Source organism: Rhinolophus sinicus, linkage group LG15 (assembly GCF_036562045.2).
Source record: "Rhinolophus sinicus isolate RSC01 linkage group LG15, ASM3656204v1, whole genome shotgun sequence".
In the NCBI taxonomy this organism is placed as follows: domain Eukaryota; kingdom Metazoa; phylum Chordata; class Mammalia; order Chiroptera; family Rhinolophidae; genus Rhinolophus; species Rhinolophus sinicus.
This window is the reverse complement of record NC_133764.1, coordinates 14,562,092-14,581,811: the sequence shown is the minus strand read 5'-3', so window position 1 is coordinate 14,581,811 and position 19,720 is coordinate 14,562,092. Positions and strand designations below refer to the sequence as shown.

Genomic DNA, 19,720 nt, shown 5'->3' with positions numbered 1-19,720 from the left:
ACATTCACAATGTTGCGCAACCATTACCACTATCTATAACATTTCCAATTTTTCTTTTTTGTGTGTGTGTGTGGATGAACTTTTGCTCTTAATAATCATTTAACAGCTGTGTGTTGGACTGAACTGTGTCATCACAACAGTAATTGTGTATGAATTCCTAGAAAGTGGGCCGTGGGCTGTGAGGAACAGGTGACCAAGTCAGAGACACAGCTGGGGTCAGCCTGAGGAATGTCATACCCTGCCAGCAGGTCCACCCGTCTGTCAGCTGTCACCACACAGGTCATTTGGTGTGCTTTGCTTAAGGGACAAATTACACCCTAAACTGGAACAGGGATAGAGACCAGAGTTAACTGATGTTTGATCTCTTCCAGGATCTTAGGAAAACATTTTGACCTAGTTGATCTACCAAAGAATGCCAGGAGCAACAGAGAACGGATTTTCTGTGTTTCTCAACCTGGGGCAATACACAGTGGTGTGTCCCGGACACATGGGACCTCTTCCTGGAGCATGCATTTGACTTGATGGAAATAACTTGCACGCTTTTCCTTTTAAACAAATGTACACGTATTATGAGACAGAAAGTAATGTATAATGAAGTCTAAGGGTAAGATAGGAGCTTTAAAGCAATTGTACATGTTGCTTTGGATCTTACTCTCAGATTTCCAGGAATATTTGTCCCTTTCCCCAGTAGAATTTTGGTGTAATATAGTAATTATGAATAAGACTCTCAAGCCACATGACCCAGAGTCAAACTCTCGCTCTGACATTTCTTAGCTGTGTCACCTTGGACAAATTATGCAACTTAGCAGAGTCTCAGTTTCCTGATCTATAAAACAAGAAAAATGATTGTGTCTAACTCACAGAGTTAGTTATATGTCAAATACCTATAAAATGCTTGGCGCATACCAAGTATGCACTAAGAGTTTTCATTATTGGTAGTAGTAGTAGTATCAGATGGAAATGTTTCAGCCCTTTGGCTCTTTTTTCAGCCTTTAAACTTACAATCCTAGCTGTACTCTCTGCTGATGTAAAATATTCAAACAATATAGAGTACGTATAGGAAACCATGGATGTTCCCACTCCCTCTTAATTCTGGTGAACAAACCAGAGGTAAACACAGATGACATTTATGGAGCACCAGGTACTTCGTGCTACCATTGCATTTTCCCCCTCATTCTTCTGCTGTGTTTTAGTGCATTTTGGCTGCGATGCTGACATAGCCTTCTCCCAGAAACTTGTGATGTGTGGCATCACGGAGAAGGAATGGAAAAGACTGTGCTCCAGACCCAAACCTGTAAGCAGTAGCCACTCTGTCCACAACCTCCCTCTAGGAAAATCACTTCGACAAAGGATCTTTTATGATAATAGAATCTGATGAGACTGAGAGACTGGGGAGTTTCAGAAAAATCGGTCTTGGCATTTTGTGTTTGTTTGTTCTGCTTAACGTAAGGCTTCCATCTTGATTCTGTGAGTCCATACTAAATGTGTGCGAAGAGGATAGTTGAAAGTTGAAGGCTGATTGAGGCTGCTAGTTCTTTGTCTTCATTTCTAAATGTTCCCCTCATCCTTCTCCTTTCCCTCTTCTCACTGAAAAGGCAAAATATAGAGGGTCTCAAATTCTCCTCGGCGGTCACTTCTTCCAGGCATCCTTCCTATGTCCCTCTCCCAGTGTGAATCATGTGCCCTCCTACTTACTTGCACAGTATCCTTGAAACTTTGTTGTAGTTTCAGTTGCACTGCATTGTGGTGTTAGCTTAGTTGTCTGTGTTCTTCACTCCATCAGATCTTCTTGAGGACAGACGATGTACCTGTTTTCTCTTTATACCTAGGACCTACCATGTGACACACGATATTTACTAAATCAGAACATATTGAATAGGAGGTAGGAGTGGTCATATGTTTACAAAGATGGCTACAATGATTTTTCACACATTTATATGCAAGTCCCTTTGCAATGTGACTTTGTACCTCCCATCAAAGGGTGAGGATTATTCCTTCACTCCTTGAATCTGGGCCTGACCAATAGGACATTAGCAAAAGTGATGCAAGCAGAGGCTTGAAAAGTACTTGCACAAAAGAGCTGACCCTGTTTTGTATGTGGCTCTAACCCTGAGACTGAGAAGTGAACCAGCCTGAGCTTGCCCAAACGAGAGGCCAAAATGCAGGGTAATTGAGGACACCCAGCCAGCAGCCTGCTCTATGTCCAACTGGCCAGTTGCCTGACATGTGAATGAGGCCATCCTAGACCATTCAGCCCTAGTTAAGATCCTTGATGGCTATAGACAGATGAATGACTCCGGGTAAGACCAGCAGAAGAACTACCCAGGTGACACCAACCAAAATTGTTGACCCACAGAATCATGAACAAGCCAATAAGTTTAGAGGTGGTTTATAATGCAGCAATAGGTAACTGACATGGAAGCTACTTTATAAGTGATAGTTCCTTCATGCAGTTTCTCTTCCTACCTTACTTTTAGTGGATATCTCTTGTTTTTACCTGTCCAGGCTTTATTTACTTGCTTGTTGTAGCAGCAAATAGATATTTTCAGTAAATACAGAAATATTCTTAAAAACAAAAATTCTGAATCTAAGAGTAGTAGACATTATGATTTGCTTTCCAGTTTAAAATTTTGATAGCCTTGATGATAGTGGTAATATTTTCACAGATGTATTTATATCAAAACATAAAATTTTATACTTTAAACATATCATATGCCAATTATACCTCAATAAAACAGTGAAAAATTTGACAGGGAAATTAAATATAAGCTTGGATTTTACCAATATATGGGCAGTGGTGTGCCAGAATTGCCTTGTCCAGCTTGTGAGAGCTGGTGATTAAATTTCGAGTGAGCCAGTTATTAAATGCAGCCGTCATTAAAAAGTAATTTATACATACTTACAATTAAACTAATTATATTTTTGAAAAGTAATAAATACTCAAAATTCATTTGAACTACATTTTACTATTATCTATGTTTGTAAGGTGATTTACATCTATTATAGCTGAATGGTAGAAATATTATATAATGTTGGGCAGCTGTACTTCTCTTCCCAATTCCTTATTCAGTGACGTCACATTGGAAGTTTGAAATTGGCTATGATGGAAGTATTTATACCATGGAAATTGGCAAGCATGGTAAATTAGGGCTTTCCTCCCCCCTCCAGAGAACCAACTAATAAACATTCTCAGCACTGTGCTATTTAGGAGTAACCACAAAAAGAATTAAAAATGGGTGTATCTTTTAAATCAACAATAGAGAATTTAGTTTATCCAGTATAAGGTACTAAAGGAGGGGGAAAAAAAGATATATGATAAATAGAAAACATATTGACTGTCTGATTAATCATGCCAATTAAATCTAAATGTTTGTTTGGTCCCTCCTGTTACCCCATTAAAGTCACAGTAAAGAACTAAAAATAATAAGCCCGTAGGTCAAAGAGAACAGTAGCAGAGAAAACATGTCACCTACATCTTGGGAAATGGAAAGAGAATGGATTAGTGATAACTGATTTAGGTTTACACTGTCTCTTTTCTGCTAAGTCCTCTAGAGAAATAAGACCACAAGAAGGAAGAAGCAGCAGATTTCCCTTGAGGAATTACTGTCGAAAGCCTCAGAAATTGGAAGCATCAAACACCTCTCAGGGTGGGAGTGGAGGTTAGTGCTAAACACAGAAGCACAGCTGACAGTTTGTGTAAGTAGTTCCCTTTCCAAGCCCACAAGAGCAGGTAACTTCTCCCAGCAGGAGACGGGAGGTCCACTCCCTAGAAAGATTGAAGAGGCTGTGGACTAGGGACTCCAAGCACAGCTGAGAGCAGGTACTTTACTGAAAAGAAGAAGATAGATTGGAAGTGTGCTTACTTAACGCCCAGCCTCCTTCCTCTCTTGGCCTCAGGAACATTCACTGCCAGGATTATTACAACTTTCCACCAACCCCCACTCTGTAATTGGAGGGTTTCTTTCTGGAGAAATTGACCACATGAGAGGAAAGTTCTAAAGATACTGATCTGTGTGGATCATTCAACCAAATGACTGGGTCCCTCACTCACAATGAAGCTAGCAGATATCAAGCCTTACCCATGCCGAGTTTCTAATCACCTTTCCTGTACCTCACTCTTAAAAAGAAATGGATAAGGATCAGACATTTGATGGCCCTCAGGTGATGAAATAGAGACAATGCAGAGAATAGAACAGAACTTAAGAAAAAACCAAAACTATGATTAATAGTCCCAGAGTGCTCAGAGAGGCATCTAATGTATGAAATAAGAACAGGATGCTTTGTAAAAGGAACATTCAGCAAATAAGAAGTACATCTTTGAAAATAAAAACATGTAAACAAAAATAGTTGGGAGATAAGGTTAAGGAAATCTAAGATGTAGAATGAGAGTGGGGCAGGGAGAAAGAAGAGAGTAAAGAAAGAATTGTTTGTTTAGAAGGTCCAACAACTAAATAATAGGATTTTCAAGAAATAAGAGAACAGAGAAGAATAATTGGGAGGAAAGTATTAAAGCACAGAATAATTCCCCAGGATTAAATAATGAGTTTTCAAATGGAAAGGACCTACCAATTGTCCATCATGATTATTGAGGAAATATCCACACCAACCCAATCTTCATGAAATTTCAGAATACTGGAGACAATAGAAATTTTAAGAAAAATAAAACAGGTTACATATAAAGAATCAGAAATCAGAATGATACTGGATTTCTCATCGTAAAAATTGGCAGCTAGTATACAAATACCAAATCATTAGTTGTATACTTGAAACTAATGTAACATTACATGTCAATTATATCTGAATAAGTAAATTAAAAAATGTATATAAGCACAAGTTGAAAATTAAAAATATATATATTTATATATATACATACATATATATATATATATATATATATATATATATATATATATACACACATATATACATACATACATATATATGCAGCTAGAAGACAATGGAGAAATGCCTTAAAAATTCTAAGGAAAAATTGATTTCCAATCTAAAAGTCTAGTCAAACCATAATTCAAATGTGAAGGGATAATAATTTGAACACGCATGGTCTCCAAGAATTTATCTCCTATGCAAGTACATTTCTCAGTAAGCTCCGGAAGTATGATCTCCACCATAATGAGGATAACACAGGTCCATGAAATAGGGGCTCCAATATAAATTAGAGACCAAGCATGGACATGGAGGAAATCCAGGATAATAGTTCTTAGCAGGTCTTAGGGGTAACTTACCCATATTGGAGCAGGAGGCTAGAACGCTTCAGAGGCAACATTACCAAGATAGCTGTGTTTGCCCATATTGAGAGCAGCTTTAGAGTTATTCTGCAGACTTTGAGCATGTGATATCTACACGGAAAACCAACCAACCAACAAAGCAAGGTCATTTTTAATGCCAGGAAAAACAGAATGTTGTCAAAGAAAGGACACATAATCATGGCATCATACTATATGGCTTAGCTGTGAACAATATTACATGGTTGTATCAAGTTGAGCACTGAGTATCAATTCTTAAAAAGTGTCGTAAAGCTATATTGGTAGGATGATGGAGGATGCCTGTGAGTGTGTGTATGTCTGTCTGCTGCAAAATAGAACAAACTCCTATTCTATCGTAAGGAATCTATAGAGAATATCAAAAATAGGAATACAAAAAATGACAGTGTAAATATCTTGCTTAGAGATACGGAGAGAAATACCAGGAGAAAGTGCGGAGAGGGTGCAAGTGGTGGCTTCTAGGGCTTGGGGTTGGAGAGGGGTAGAGCAAGGGATTGCTGAACGTTATTATACCCTTATTGTTCTATTTTATTTTAAAGTGTATGCACTCACACTACTTTAAAAAGTCAATTCCCCCCTAATTTATCTATAAATTCAAAGCAATGCCATCATGATATTTTTAAGGAAATTGAACAAACGTATTCTTGTTAGAATAACTGAATTCATTTTGCAAACAAAGAGCAACAGGAGAGGACTAGCTCAATCATATTTTATGATATAACATGAAGCCATAGTCGTAAAACAAGAATGGTGATGCTACTGGAATAGATACATAAACCAGAGGAACAGAATAGAGAGCTCAAAAATAGACTCATACATCTATGGGAATTTGATATAAGATGAAGATGACACTACAAGTCAACATGGAGAGGAGGAATTATTCAGTAGATGATGTCAGGAAAACTGTCTCAGGAATGTAGACAAATAAAATATGATTCCTATCACCTACTATACACTAATCTGCACTCCAGAGGACTTAAATACCTACCTATATGTGAAATATAAAAGAACACCCACACACACACACACACACAAAACAGGAAACCCACTAGTAAAATGGACAAAGACTATCAGTGGGTAATTCACAGAAGAAGAAATGCAAATGACTCACAAGCATAAGTGATGGTGGGAATTAAAGAAATGAAAATGCCTTTGCATTATTATGGGAGTACAAACTGGTACAGACTTCTGGAAAGAAATGTGGCAGAATTCAGCTCATCAAAGATAGAAAGACCTAACAACCAGTGATTCCAACCTGGAATATGTGCTCCAGAGGGTTCTCAGGTCCATAAGGGATCATGTACAAGGATGTCTGTTGTGGAAATGAGGAGCTGGGTGCATCCGAGGTATCCATCACTAGTGGAATATTTGGGAGCATTTTGTATGACGCTCCTCAGCAATAGGACCTATGAGCTAGATGTACATGCAGCAGCATAAGTAGGTCCTAAAAACAGTGTTGAATAAAAAACAAAACAAAAAACAGAAAAAGATCCTTAGACCAGTACTATTTATGTAAATTTAAAACATGCAGGAAACAGCAGTATATATTTCATGAGAATACGTACATATGCAAGGGCACATTTCAAACACCTAACAGTGGGTGTTTCTGTGGGAGGGGAACGAGAACGTAGACTGAGATAAGGGAAGGGTTAAAATAAGTGAAGAGCCTTCCACAGAACATGTGTGCTATGAACTGGGGAATCTGATGAACTCAGTTCTCAGCATGCAAGGCATCCCCAGGCCCCAATATATTCCTTCAGCAAAAATCTCAATGGAATTTCCTGGGGACTTTGCAACGTAGTTCTAAAGTTTTTCTGGAAGAATAAATAATGAAGAAAAATTCAGAAAACTTCAAAAACGAAGAGCATCTAGGGATGACTTGGCCTACCAGATAATAGAATGTATAAATAATGTAGCAGTCAGTAGAACAGTATGTTACTGGCACAAGAATAGACAGAAGAATCGATAGAACAGACAAGAAAGGGCAGAAATAGACCCAAGAACTTAACAAAAGCTACTAGATGATAAGAGTGGCATTTTTGATCAGTGAGGGAAAGGCTGGATTTTACAACAAATGATATTTGAAAAGTTGATGAATGATTTTTGGAGGAAGTTAGAAAATATATACAACAATAATTAAGAGCTCTGAGAGTAAATAGACTTTGCATCTGAATGCCAGTTTTGCCACTGACTAACTGTAAATGCAGGCAAGATACTTAACCTCCCAAGCCTTATTTCTCCCATATTTATAAACAAGGTAATAAAAGTGACTACCTCCTATGATGGTGTGGACTAAAAGAGATCATGGGTGTTAAAAACTAAGAACGTGGTACCTATCACACAAAATGTGCCCCATAAATGTTAGCTATTATTATTTCTACCCCTTACCACTTGGCAAGTAATGTACAAAATGAAGCTATAAATGTTCCAGAAAGAAAATAAATGAATATTATTATAATCTTGGGGAGCAGAAAGACTTTCTAAATAGGACTCTAAGGGTAGAAAACAGGAAGGAAAAGAAAATAGTTCTGACTGAAAAAAACAAACAAACAACAACAACAAAAACCTTCTTAATGTCAAATCCCACCACAAACTTAAAATACAAATGGCAAGCTGGGGAAAATATATGCAATAGACAAACAGTTAATATCGCTTACTGATTGAGAAGGAAAAGATGGATACAGCCATAGAAAAATGTACCAAGAACATTACCAAATAAACAAGCAAAAAAGTGATTACAAATACACACCTAGAGGGGGAAATGTTCAACCTCCCTAATAAAGAATGCAAATTAAAACAGAATCTCATTTTTCATCTATCAAATGAGCACAGTAGATTTTTCATGATATTTTATATAATACAACATTTCTTTTGTGTGTGGCTTATTTTCAAGGTTCGTCCATGCTGTAGCGTGCATCAGAAATTCATTCTTTTTTTAGGTTGAATAATGTTCCATTGCATGTATACACCACATTTTGGGTATGTATTCATCTTTTGATGGACATTTGGGTTGTTTCCACCTTTTGGCTATTGTGAATAGTGCTGCTATATGTGTTTGAGTCCCTGTTTTCACTTTTTTTTTAGTGTATATCTAGGGGTGGATTTGCTGGATTATATGCAAATTCTATGTTTAGGCGCTGGCCCGGTGGCTCAGGCGGTTAGAGCTCCATGCTCCTAACTCCGAAGGCTGCCAGTTTGATTCCCACATGGGCCAGTGGGCTCTCAACCACAAGGTTGCCAGCTCAACTCCTCGAGTCCCGCAAGGGATGGTGGGCTGCGCCCCCTGCAACTAACAACTGCAACTGGACCTGGAGCTGAGCTGCGCCCTCCACAACTAAGACTGAAAGGACAACAACTTGACTTGGGGAAAAAAAAAAGTCCTGGAAGTACACACTGTTCCCCAACAAAGTCCTATTTCCCCTCCCCCCCAAAAAAAATAAAAATAAAAAAAATTATAAAGAAAGTGATTAAAAAAAAATTCTATGTTTAACTTTTTGAGCACCTGAGACACTGTCCTTTTTCGAAAAGTCAGGTTTATTAAGGAATAATATACATACAGTAAAATTCACTTTTTAAAAAAAATATTCATTTGTTTATTAATTAATTAATTCATTCATTCAATAAATATTCATCAGGCCCTTGCTAAGTACCCAGCACTGTTCCAGGCACCAGGTGAACACAGTAGACAAGTCCATGACCTGGATAAAATTCACTTTTTAGGGGCACAGTTCTGACTTGTCAAACACATGTAGCCACGTAACTTACCACCACAATTAAGATACGGAACAGTTCCATCACCCCAAAAAGTCCTTGTGTGTTCCTTTGTAGTCCATTCCAAACCCTAACCCTTAGCCTCTGGTAACTCTAATCTGATTTCTGTCCCTATAGTTTTGACTTTTCCAGAATGTCCTACAAATGGAATCATTGGAGCTTGGCTTCTCTCATTCAGCACAATATATTTGCGATTCATCCATGTCAGTGGATCAATAATTTGCTCCTTTTTATAGCTGAATATTATTCCATTATATGGCTGTACCATATGTATTTATCCATGTACCAGTTGATGGACATTTGGTTTGTTTCTTCTATAGGCATTTGCATACAGGTCTTTGTGCAGACATATTATTTTTATTTCTCTGGGTAAAATACCTAGGTGTGGGATTTCTAGGTCATATGATAAATGTATGTTTAATCATTTTAAACTGCCTGTTTTCCAAAGCAGCTGTACCATTTTTGCATTCCCCCCATCATGTATGCAAGTTTCAGTTGTTCTGTATCCTCTATAATTTTTGGCATTGTCAATTTGTTTATTTTTATTTTAGCCATTCTAATAGGTATATGGTGTGGTATCTCATTACAGTTTTAATTTTTCACATCCTTAATGGATACTGATGTTGAACTTTTTTCCATATGCTTACCATCTTTTCCTCTTACCTGGTGAAGTGTCTGTTCAAATCTTTTGCCCATTTTTACATTGGGTTGTTTTCATACTATTGAATGTGAGAGTTTTTTTATATATTCTGAATATAAATCTTTGATCAGATGTGTGTTTCGCAAATATTTTCTTTCAGTTATGTCCTCTCATTTCATTTTCTTAGTGTATCTTCAAGAGCAGAAGCTTTCATTTTAATGAGCCTAATTTGTCAATTTTTTCTTTTAAGGTTCATGCTTTTTGTGTCTTATCCATGAAATTTTGACTAACCTTAAGTCACAAATCTTTTCTCCTTTATTTTATTCTGGAAGGTTTATAGTTTTATGTTTACATTTAGATCTGTAATTCATTTCAAGTTCATTTTCATATACAGTACAAGGTACAGATCATGGTTCCTTTTTTTTTTTTTTTGCATATTGATGTCCAATCATTCCAGCACCATTTGTTGAAACAAACCTGTTCTTAACTGCCATTATATTGTATAAAATAACTCTTTTCCTCATTTTGTACCAAAGTCTGGTGAGTTGTGGGATATACAGGTGATACACTTGTACTGTTCTTTATAGTTTACAAAGTATTTTTGATTATATAATCTCATTTGACCCACAATCAACCCTGTGAGGTAGGAGTAAAAATCTTATTCCTCCTGGTTTACAAATGAAGAAACCCAGAAAAGCTAGCGATTAGCCAAAGCTTTTGGTGCTATTTTCAATAGATTATTGACCTTCATTGAACACTGAACTGCCTTTTCCAAGATCCAAGCTACTCCCATAAATCTGTCCAGTACTCAGGAGCACTGGAAACAAAAGTCAATACTCACGACTTAATTTTGAGCTTATTGGTCCTTGAAAACTGGAAAGGCTAAGAGATTTGGTGCAACTGGGATCAAAGAGGATGGTCATTTGGACTAACCATGAAAAGTGGTCATATGTCTCCACTCTGCTATGTGAACTGACCATGGTCATGCAAACTTCATTCTATAAAAATGTATTTGAAATCTCTTCTTTAGAATATTCCTGAGCTTTAAGAAGTAAAAACTGATTTGGTTTATGTTTTTGGTCATTTCTTCAGTCCACTAAGCACCCCACTTTTTCTGGGAAGCACACCCACATACCACATCATTGGAATGGGCTCTTGAGAGCCATTTTGCTACCCCCCGACTGCCTTCTTGGCGGTGGCTGTTTGCAGCGGAGGTGGAAAAGTTGCCCAGGTTGATGATTAGATTATTTATTTGGGGAATTTAGGATTGAACTGAAACAGATAATCAGTCTGCAGTTGACTGGAATTTTAACATGTGAATTGGAAGTTATATAGTGGTCATATTCTGCCTGTCAAGTGAATTGGAGGAGGAAAAAAAAAGCAGAGAAGCAGGAAGGGAGAAGTTGGGACTCAAGAAGCCTGCTTCACTGTTCTTGGTTCCAGATGTTTTCAGTGGCCTTGCTGTGTACCTGACCTTTGGTGCTGTGAAAGTACCTATCCTTTAAAAATTGTCCCCCCTTTTTTTTTTTTCTTAAGCTAGCTCGAATAGATTTCTGTTACTTACAACCCAAGAGTTCTAACAAATACAATACAGGTAAATTAAGTTATCATGGAGTAGAAAGACATGGCCTTGAGCTGCCTTAAGGGGATTTAAAAAGAGAGATGACTTTTTGGGCAATGGGTACTATAACCGGGAGACAAAATTTCTCCCCTTTTATTCTTTATAAAATAAATTGCATGAAAGGTTTAGGACAGCTGAGTGAACATCTGCTGGTACAATGAAAACAAGGGAGAGAATTATCCAGGTTCAACTATCATTTGTTTCCAATCGGGAAGGAGCAGGGAGGAGAATCGATAAAAGAAACTGGGGTGAAAGGGAAGCCAGTGGAGGAAGAAAGGATAAGTCTGACATGGCACGGTGCCCAGAAAAATTTTATACAGTCACATTTGGAGACTCCTTTATCTTTGAATAAAAAAAAAAGTGCTGATCAACTGCCAAGTATTATTTTGTTAATTAGATACTCTCGGTGAAATTAGCCTTCTGACACATTTCCAACCATTTCTGAAGCAGCCCGGCGGAAACCCTGACTCTGTCTTTACAACAGGATTAAATACTATAACGGCCTCGTGTTCTCTCCCTCACCCAGAGGCTCCGTCTCTCTGCCATGTTCCTGCCTTTGCCGTTTGCTGTGATGAGCAGAATCAATGATGCGTAGAGGCTGGTGGGACAATGGAGCTGATTCATGGTTTGAGAAAACGGAATTGTCACAGAGCAAGCACTGACCCTTCTTTTTGCTAGGGGCACTACAATGTTTAGCTGAAAGCATCTTGTTTGCATTCTTCCAACAGTGGATAAGCATCTAAATGGCAGGAGCAACGTGTTCCCAAGGTCCTTCAGGGCCCTTAAAACAATCCTGAGATATGCTGGCAGAGCTTATGCTCTTTGTAAACAGAGAGAGTTTATTCAAACAGCTGTTAATTTCATTAAGAAGCCTCATTTTAAGGTCCCAGAACAGGCATTTCTTCTTATGTCAGGATTATCTCTGAGTTTTATATTTGCATCTGCTCCTGGTAGCTTAGCTGGGATGTCAGGTGCTAAACTTACATTTGCATTGGTGTTTTGGCTTGGGTTTCAAAAAGAATTTACCTTTAGAGCAGACTAAATTTGACCAAAATAAATTTGATGGACAATTTAGGACTATTTATATACATTTTTATTGCTATCATATTGTACATAATATTTTGTGATCTTTTAAATTGAGCCCTATAATATGAAAATAATAATTTACCAACAAATTTTAATCTACAATATCACTTCTATATGAATGAAACATCATTTAACTAGTCCCTTGTCTTTAGACATTTAGATTGTTCTAAATTTTTCATAGCTATAAACCATGTTCCAGTAACAATTACTGTAGCCAAATCTTTGTACCTTTCCTTACTTTCATAGGAAAAACAATCCTGGGTTTTGGTTGCTGGGTCATAAGAGATGATATAGATATATAGATATATTTTGACTGTCCTAAATTGTTAATTTTACAAATATTACTCGTATTAGCGGTAACAGTGGAGCTGGAGAGTATTGCGACTTCTCCAAGCCGCACGGGGAGACCACCAATAGTATGGTGGAATTTGTGGCCCTTTCCAAGGCCACGGCTCTTGTGGCCTGCAGATGTCAGTCCTCGCATCTCCCTGTGCCTGGGGACTGGTTTGGTGATCCTTTGGGTGTCAGGATTCTGTGTGATAGCTTTATGGAACGGATCAATGAGGATAACCTCAAAGAATTTGTCAGTGGAATCTTCACCAACCTAGTAAGAATCCAGGACTCTCAGAGCCCACAGTGGTGTCCAGCAACAGACTGAAGGCTTCGAGCAAACTTTAGTTGGTTAACACTGTGATGGACAGGCTTGCTGTAGGACGCACCCTTAGGCACTGGGTGTTTGCGGCCACCACGGTTCACACAAATCCGATATATGACATTATACATCGTGTTTTATCGAGCCAGGTAGGGCTGGGAGCCCTGTGGAACGTAGAGCTGGCTGTACTGCCAGCAGCGCACCCTGAGAAGAACGCGCATTACATCGGACTGCTTCTTCCTCCATAGCTCCTGGATATACTTGTAAGAGCCCATCTTGAATTACCTGACGGCTGAGGCCAGACAAAAAAAAAAAAAAAGCAAGAGATGTATATTTTTAGTGTTTTTGACTTGTACTGAGAAATTGCCCTCCATAGTACTATTTATACTTCCCTTAAATATGAGAGTGCTTTCCTTTACATACCCCTGGCTCTTCAGTCAAAACTTAATTTAGTTAATTTTCTTGGTTTTTCCAGGTAAATGATCATATAATCTACAAATGATGACTTTTGGGTTTTGTTTCATTTACCAAATGGACAAAAGTTGAAAGAATTTATATTTCATTGTTGGTGAGACTATACTAATAGATAAATGGATGTTCTCAAGCCCTATGACATTAACTTAGAATGTTAAGACTAGTTCTAACTAAGAGTAGTAATGGCTGACATCCTTGTCTTGTTCCTGACTTTAATAGTAATGTCTTGAATATTTTGCAGTTAATATTGGCTTTTGGTTCTTTATTCTCTTTATTTCCTGTCTCCGACATTTTTCCTGCATGAGGCTCATTTTCTAATATTGGCATTCATCATAGACTGGAGCCACAGGCAGCTCTGGCCTCGGTCAACATGGAGAACACAAGAATATACCCTCCTTGTAACAAAATTCAGATGACATAGAGTTTCAAAAGTAAATAGCAGCCAAATTGTGCAATCCAGGGGGTAGGTACCATTTCATCATTATCTATCTGAAAAGCTGTGCATTCCCCAAAGAAAATTGTGTATTTTTGTACCAAGGAGATCATCTCTTGTTTTTGCCTGCACAAATAGTCCCCGAATTTTACCTTCCATATTAGAGACAATCTCTCTCTTGGGTTGTCATCAAAGGGTGGGCACATGCATGTCCCAAGCTAAGACAATCAAAATCTCTCTCCCTGTAATTTGAATATTGAGTTGGAAAATGAAAAAACCTACTGGAGTGTGTATATTCTAACAGCAGTACCATAAAGAGCCTACCATCGGTTGCTTCTCCCCAGCTCCTTAGGGCTCTGTGATTCCTGTTCTTTCTGACACCTGATTCCTCGCATTTTGCTTACGTCCCTGAGAGGACCCTAATTATGCGATAAACTTTTTCTGTTGTTGTTTTTTGTTTTCCTAAATTAGGCAGTCAGATTTTGTTGCTTACAAACAAACAACCCCAAACACAAAACTATAAGTATGTATACAATATATTTTTTGTTTTTGTTTTACCATAAATGGATTATACTATATGTATTGTTCTGCAACTTGATTTTTTTCTCTTAATTATATGTCTTGGAGATTTCTCCATGTCAATATATCTATTGATCTACTTCATCCTTTCAGATATCTTTCTCAATGTGTGTATGTGTGTGTGTGTGTGTGTGTGTGTGTTTAAAAATGGGTCACTCTACACATATGTTTTGTTAGTTGCTTTTTAAATATGATAAGCTATCTTAATCATTTTTTTATTCTCATACATGGATCTAAGTTATAAGTTTTAATGGCTAATTCCTATTCAAATGTCTGAATATAAGTTAATCTTCCTTAATGGTGGATATTTGGGTTGTTTACAACATTTTATTATTATTTAAAAAAATGCAACAATGAACATTCTTGTACAGACACATATTTGTGCATTTGTTCAGTTTTTTCTTAGGATAAATGCCCAGGTATACACATTTCAATTTTTTAAGTAATTAATTTTTAATAAGTATATATGCGCATGGTACAAAGTTCAAATAAAACAAAAAGATTTAGAGTACCATGTGGAAGTTATACCAAAAATGTAACTTTGGTTTAACATTCAAAAACTAATCAACGTGGGGGGCCGGCCTGGTGGCTCAGGAGGTTAGAGCTCCGTGGTCCTAACTCCGAGGGCTGCCAGTTCGATTCTCACATGGGCCAGTGGGCTCTCAACCACAAGGTTGCCGGTTCAACCCCTCGAGTCCCGCAAGGGATGGTGGGCTGCACCCCCTGCAACTAGCAATGGCAACTGGACCTGGAGCTGAGCTGCATACAGCTAGGACTGAAAGGACAACTGCTTGAGGCTGAATGGCACCCACCACGGCTGGGATTGAGGGGACAACAACTTAACTTGGAAGAAGAGGCCTGGAGGCACAAACTGTTCCCCGGTGGAGTCCCATTCCCCTTCCCCAATAAAATCTTAAAAATACAAAAAAAAATTAGTCAGTGTAATTCACCATATTAACAGAATAAAGGAGAAAGATCATATAATCATCTCAGTAGATGCAAAAAAAAAAAGCATTAACAAATTCAAAATCATTTACGGTTAAAACAAACCTTATCAAGTTAGAAATGGAAACGAACTTCTTCAATCTGATATAGAGCATCTAAAACAAACTCAGCTGACATTGTACTTAACAGTGAACCATTTTCCCCTAAGAATGGAAGCAAACAAAGCAAGAATGTCTGTTCTTACCTCTTCTACTCAACATTGTACTTGAATTCCTAGCCATTATAATAAGGCAAGGGGAATAAAAGCATAAATGATTGGAACAGAAGAAGTAAAACTATTGTTGTTTGCAGATGACATGATTGTGCATGTAGCAAACTCTGGAATCTACCCCAAACAGCCCTACTAGAACTAATAAGTGAATTTAGCTAGGTCATAACACACAAGGCCAATATACACAAATCAGTTGTTTTTTATATATTACCAATAAGCAATTGCAAACCAAATAAAAATAGCATTTATAATAGCATAAAAAATCATCTGGAGGAATAAATCTAATGAAAGATTTATTTAAATACGGTATCTTCTAACTGAAAACTATTGAGAGAAATTAAAGAAGACATAAATAAATAGGAAGATATGCCATTTTTATATATTGGAAGACTAAAATTAAGATTTCAATTATATCTATATATAAAACATATATATAATATACATATAATATACATATATATATTGTGTATATATATATATATATATATATATATATATGATGCTTCCCCAGTCAAAATCCAGCCAAGTTATTTTAAATGAATCTACTTTATATGAGGTCTGATGATTAAGTTAGCAAACTTATTGCAACGATGTTGCTAACCTTTTTTGATATCAGAAGGATTATTCATTATGAATTTGTACCAACTGGACAGTTAACCAAGTTTACTATTTGGAAGTGCTGAAAAGGCTGCATGAAAAAGTTAGACAACCTGCACTTTTTGCCAACAATTCATGGCTCTCACATCACGACAATGCACCAGCTCACACAGCACTGTCTGTGAGGGAGTTTTTAGCCAGTAAACAAATAACTGTATTGGAACACCCTCCCTCCTCACCTGATCTGGCCCCCAATGACTTCTTTACCCAAAGATAAAGCAAATATTGAAAGGAAGACATTTTGATGACATTTAAGACATCAAGGGTAATACAACGACAGCTCTGATGGCCATTCCAGAAAAAGAGTTCCAACATTGCTTTGAAGGGTGAACTAAGCACAGGCACCGGTGCATAGCTTCTCAAGGAGAGTACTTCGAAGGTGACCGTAGTGATATTCAGCAATGAGGTATGTAGCACTTTTTCTTGGATGAGTTCGCAAACATAATTGTCCTACCTCGTATGGTTCTATGCCAAAAAAGTTTGAAAATCTTGATGAAGAAAGAAAAATCATTCTTCAAAATGACTCAAGGACAAGATGAAAACCTAAAACACCAACGATCACAGCAGAAACTGAAAACATTATCAAAGAATTATTCAAAAAATTGCTAATGTACAGATAGCTTCATGAAAAAATTTTCACCTTCAAGGAATTGACCATTTCTATGTTATCCTTTTTTTAATTTTCAAGTATAAAGAAATGTACAAATTGCATTGTCTTTTTATTACTGATTTGTAGACGTTCTTAATATATTATGAATATCCATATATTAAGGTACAACCCTGTAGTAGAATGTTTTCAACTGCAATGGGTGTGATTTCTCCAAACATTTGAAAGAAGTCAATCCGAGAGAATGGATTGGACACATAGGAAGAAGCACTGACAAGAGGCTGAAAGAGCGTATCCTGGAAAAATTCACATCTCTGTTTCCAGTCCTTCACTCCTACACTTTCTATGGTTGGTATATGAGCCAATACATTCCTCTTTTTGCCTCAGCTGCTTTCATTTGTATTTGTCCCTTGCAACCAGAAGAGTACTAATATAATAATTATTTAAAATGTACAGTCCCAGGTGACATCTTGTCTGATATCTTGTCTGCAGCCTTGTGGGAAATCCCAAGCCAGAACTGCCCAGCCAAACTGCTTTTAAATTCCTGATTCACAGAAAGTATAAGATATTATAATAATGTTTCTTGTTTTAAAAAATGATGTAGAAGTTTATTTATTGACAAAGAAAAGTAGTTATGATATATTGTGAATTGAAAAAGCAGATTATAAAACAGCATATGTAGTATGATTGAGTTTTTATAAAAGTAAACAATATATGCAAATGTAACTATACAACTACAATTTAAAAATTATGGGAAGATAGATACCAAAATGGAAAAAGTAACTACCTCTGTGTGGGAAGAAATATTTTCATGTTGCTTGTCTTTGTTTGTTTGTTTCCTGATTATTCTGTAATGAATAAAAGAGAAATTTTTTTTTAGAAAAAAATAATACTCAGTGTTTGTAAGAACGAGTGAAGCCACCGACACTACCTTTCTAAAAAGTGACTTGTACGTTAAAAGCCTTAAGAAAAACCTGCTTACCTTTTGGCCTAATAATCCTAATGCTAATCTTTGGATTAGAATAAAATATTTCCTATCTTAAGAAAATAACTAGGTCAATGATGCAAAGATTGATGATTAAAAAATTTCATCATGTTCTATATAATAATGAAATATTAGAAATAGCCTGAATGCTCATTAAAAGAAAAATTGTAATTCCAACCCAGAGCATTTTTGGCTACAACTGAGGAATGCTGCTGGCATTAGTGCCCAGGGACCAGGGATGTGACACATCCTTCATAAAACAGTACTGTCCCAACTTCCATTTCTGGAAAGAGGGAGTAGATGTACTTTTCCCTATTATTTCTAAGTACAACTACAGACCTTGAATGTTGTGAACAAACATAAGAAATACTTCCAAACTCATTATTTGTGGCTAGCATTACCCTGATGACAAAGCAAGACAGACACTACAATAAATAACAAACTGCAGACCAGTATCCCTTATGAATATTGGTGCAAACATCCTCAACAAGATACTAGCAAATCAAATTCAGAATCATATTAAAAAGATTACACACCATGACCTACTGGGATTTATTCCTGGAAGGCAAGGATGGTTCAATGAACAAAAATCAGTAATGTAATACAGCATTTTTTAGAATGAAAGGAAAAAAATTACATGATCATCTCAATTGATGTAGAAAAAGCATTTGACAAAATTCAATATCCTTTCATGATAAAAACACTCAATAAATTATAAATGGAAGAAAACTTCCTCAACATGATAAAGGCCATGTATGAAAAACCCACAACTTATATACACAATGGTAAAACACTGAACACTTTTCCCTTAAGACCAGGAACAAGACAAGGATGCCTGCTTTCACCACATGTATTTCAACGCAGTATCCAAAGTCCTAGACAGAGCAATTAGACTAGAAATGGGAGGAGAAGGAGGAGGAATCCAAAGTAGAAAGGAAGAAGTAAAAGTATCTCTTTTTGTAGATGACATGATCTTATACCGTGTTTCCCCCAAAATAAGACCTAGCCGGACAATCAGCCCTAATGTGTCTTTTGGAGCAAAATTCAATATAAGACCTGGTCTTATATTGTATAATATAATATAATTATATATATAATTAATATATAATATATAATTAATATATAATATATAATTAATATATATAATTATACATATTAATTATATTATATTATATTACATTATATTATACTGGATCTTTATAATATAACATTATAATATAATATAATATAATATAATATAATATAATATAATATATAAGACTGGGTCTTATATTAATTTTTGCTCCAAAAGACACATTAGAGCTGATTGTCCGGCTATGTCCTATTTTCGGGGAAACACAGTATATAGAAAACCCTAAGGATTTTACATACACACACACACACAGACACACACACACCCCTGTTAAAGTTAAACTCAGCAAAGTTACAGGATAAAAAGTTAACACACAAAAACCAGTTGCATTTCTATACATTAACAATGAGCAATCCAAAAAGAAAATTAAGAAAACAATTCCATTTATAATACCATCAAAAAGCATAAAATACTTAGGAATCAGTTTAACCAGGGAGGTGAAAGATTTGTATTACTGAAAATCACAAAACGTTGCTGTAAGAAATTAAAGAGGACCTAAGTAAGTGAAGAGACATCTTGTGTTCATGGATTAGAAGATTTAACATTGTTAAGTTTTAACATTGACAATATTAAAATTCAAACAAA

At 36.5% G+C, this 19,720-nt stretch overlaps 1 long non-coding RNA gene and 1 pseudogene across 2 annotated transcripts in view; one reads left to right on the top strand and one right to left on the bottom strand.

Annotated features, from left to right (window-relative positions):
* LOC141569016 (uncharacterized) overlaps nt 1–19,720 on the top strand; it is a 62,751-nt gene that overhangs the window by 33,636 nt on the left and 9,395 nt on the right. The window lies entirely within an intron of this gene.
* On the bottom strand, nt 12,562–14,336 carry LOC141568866 (large ribosomal subunit protein eL15-like; annotated as a pseudogene).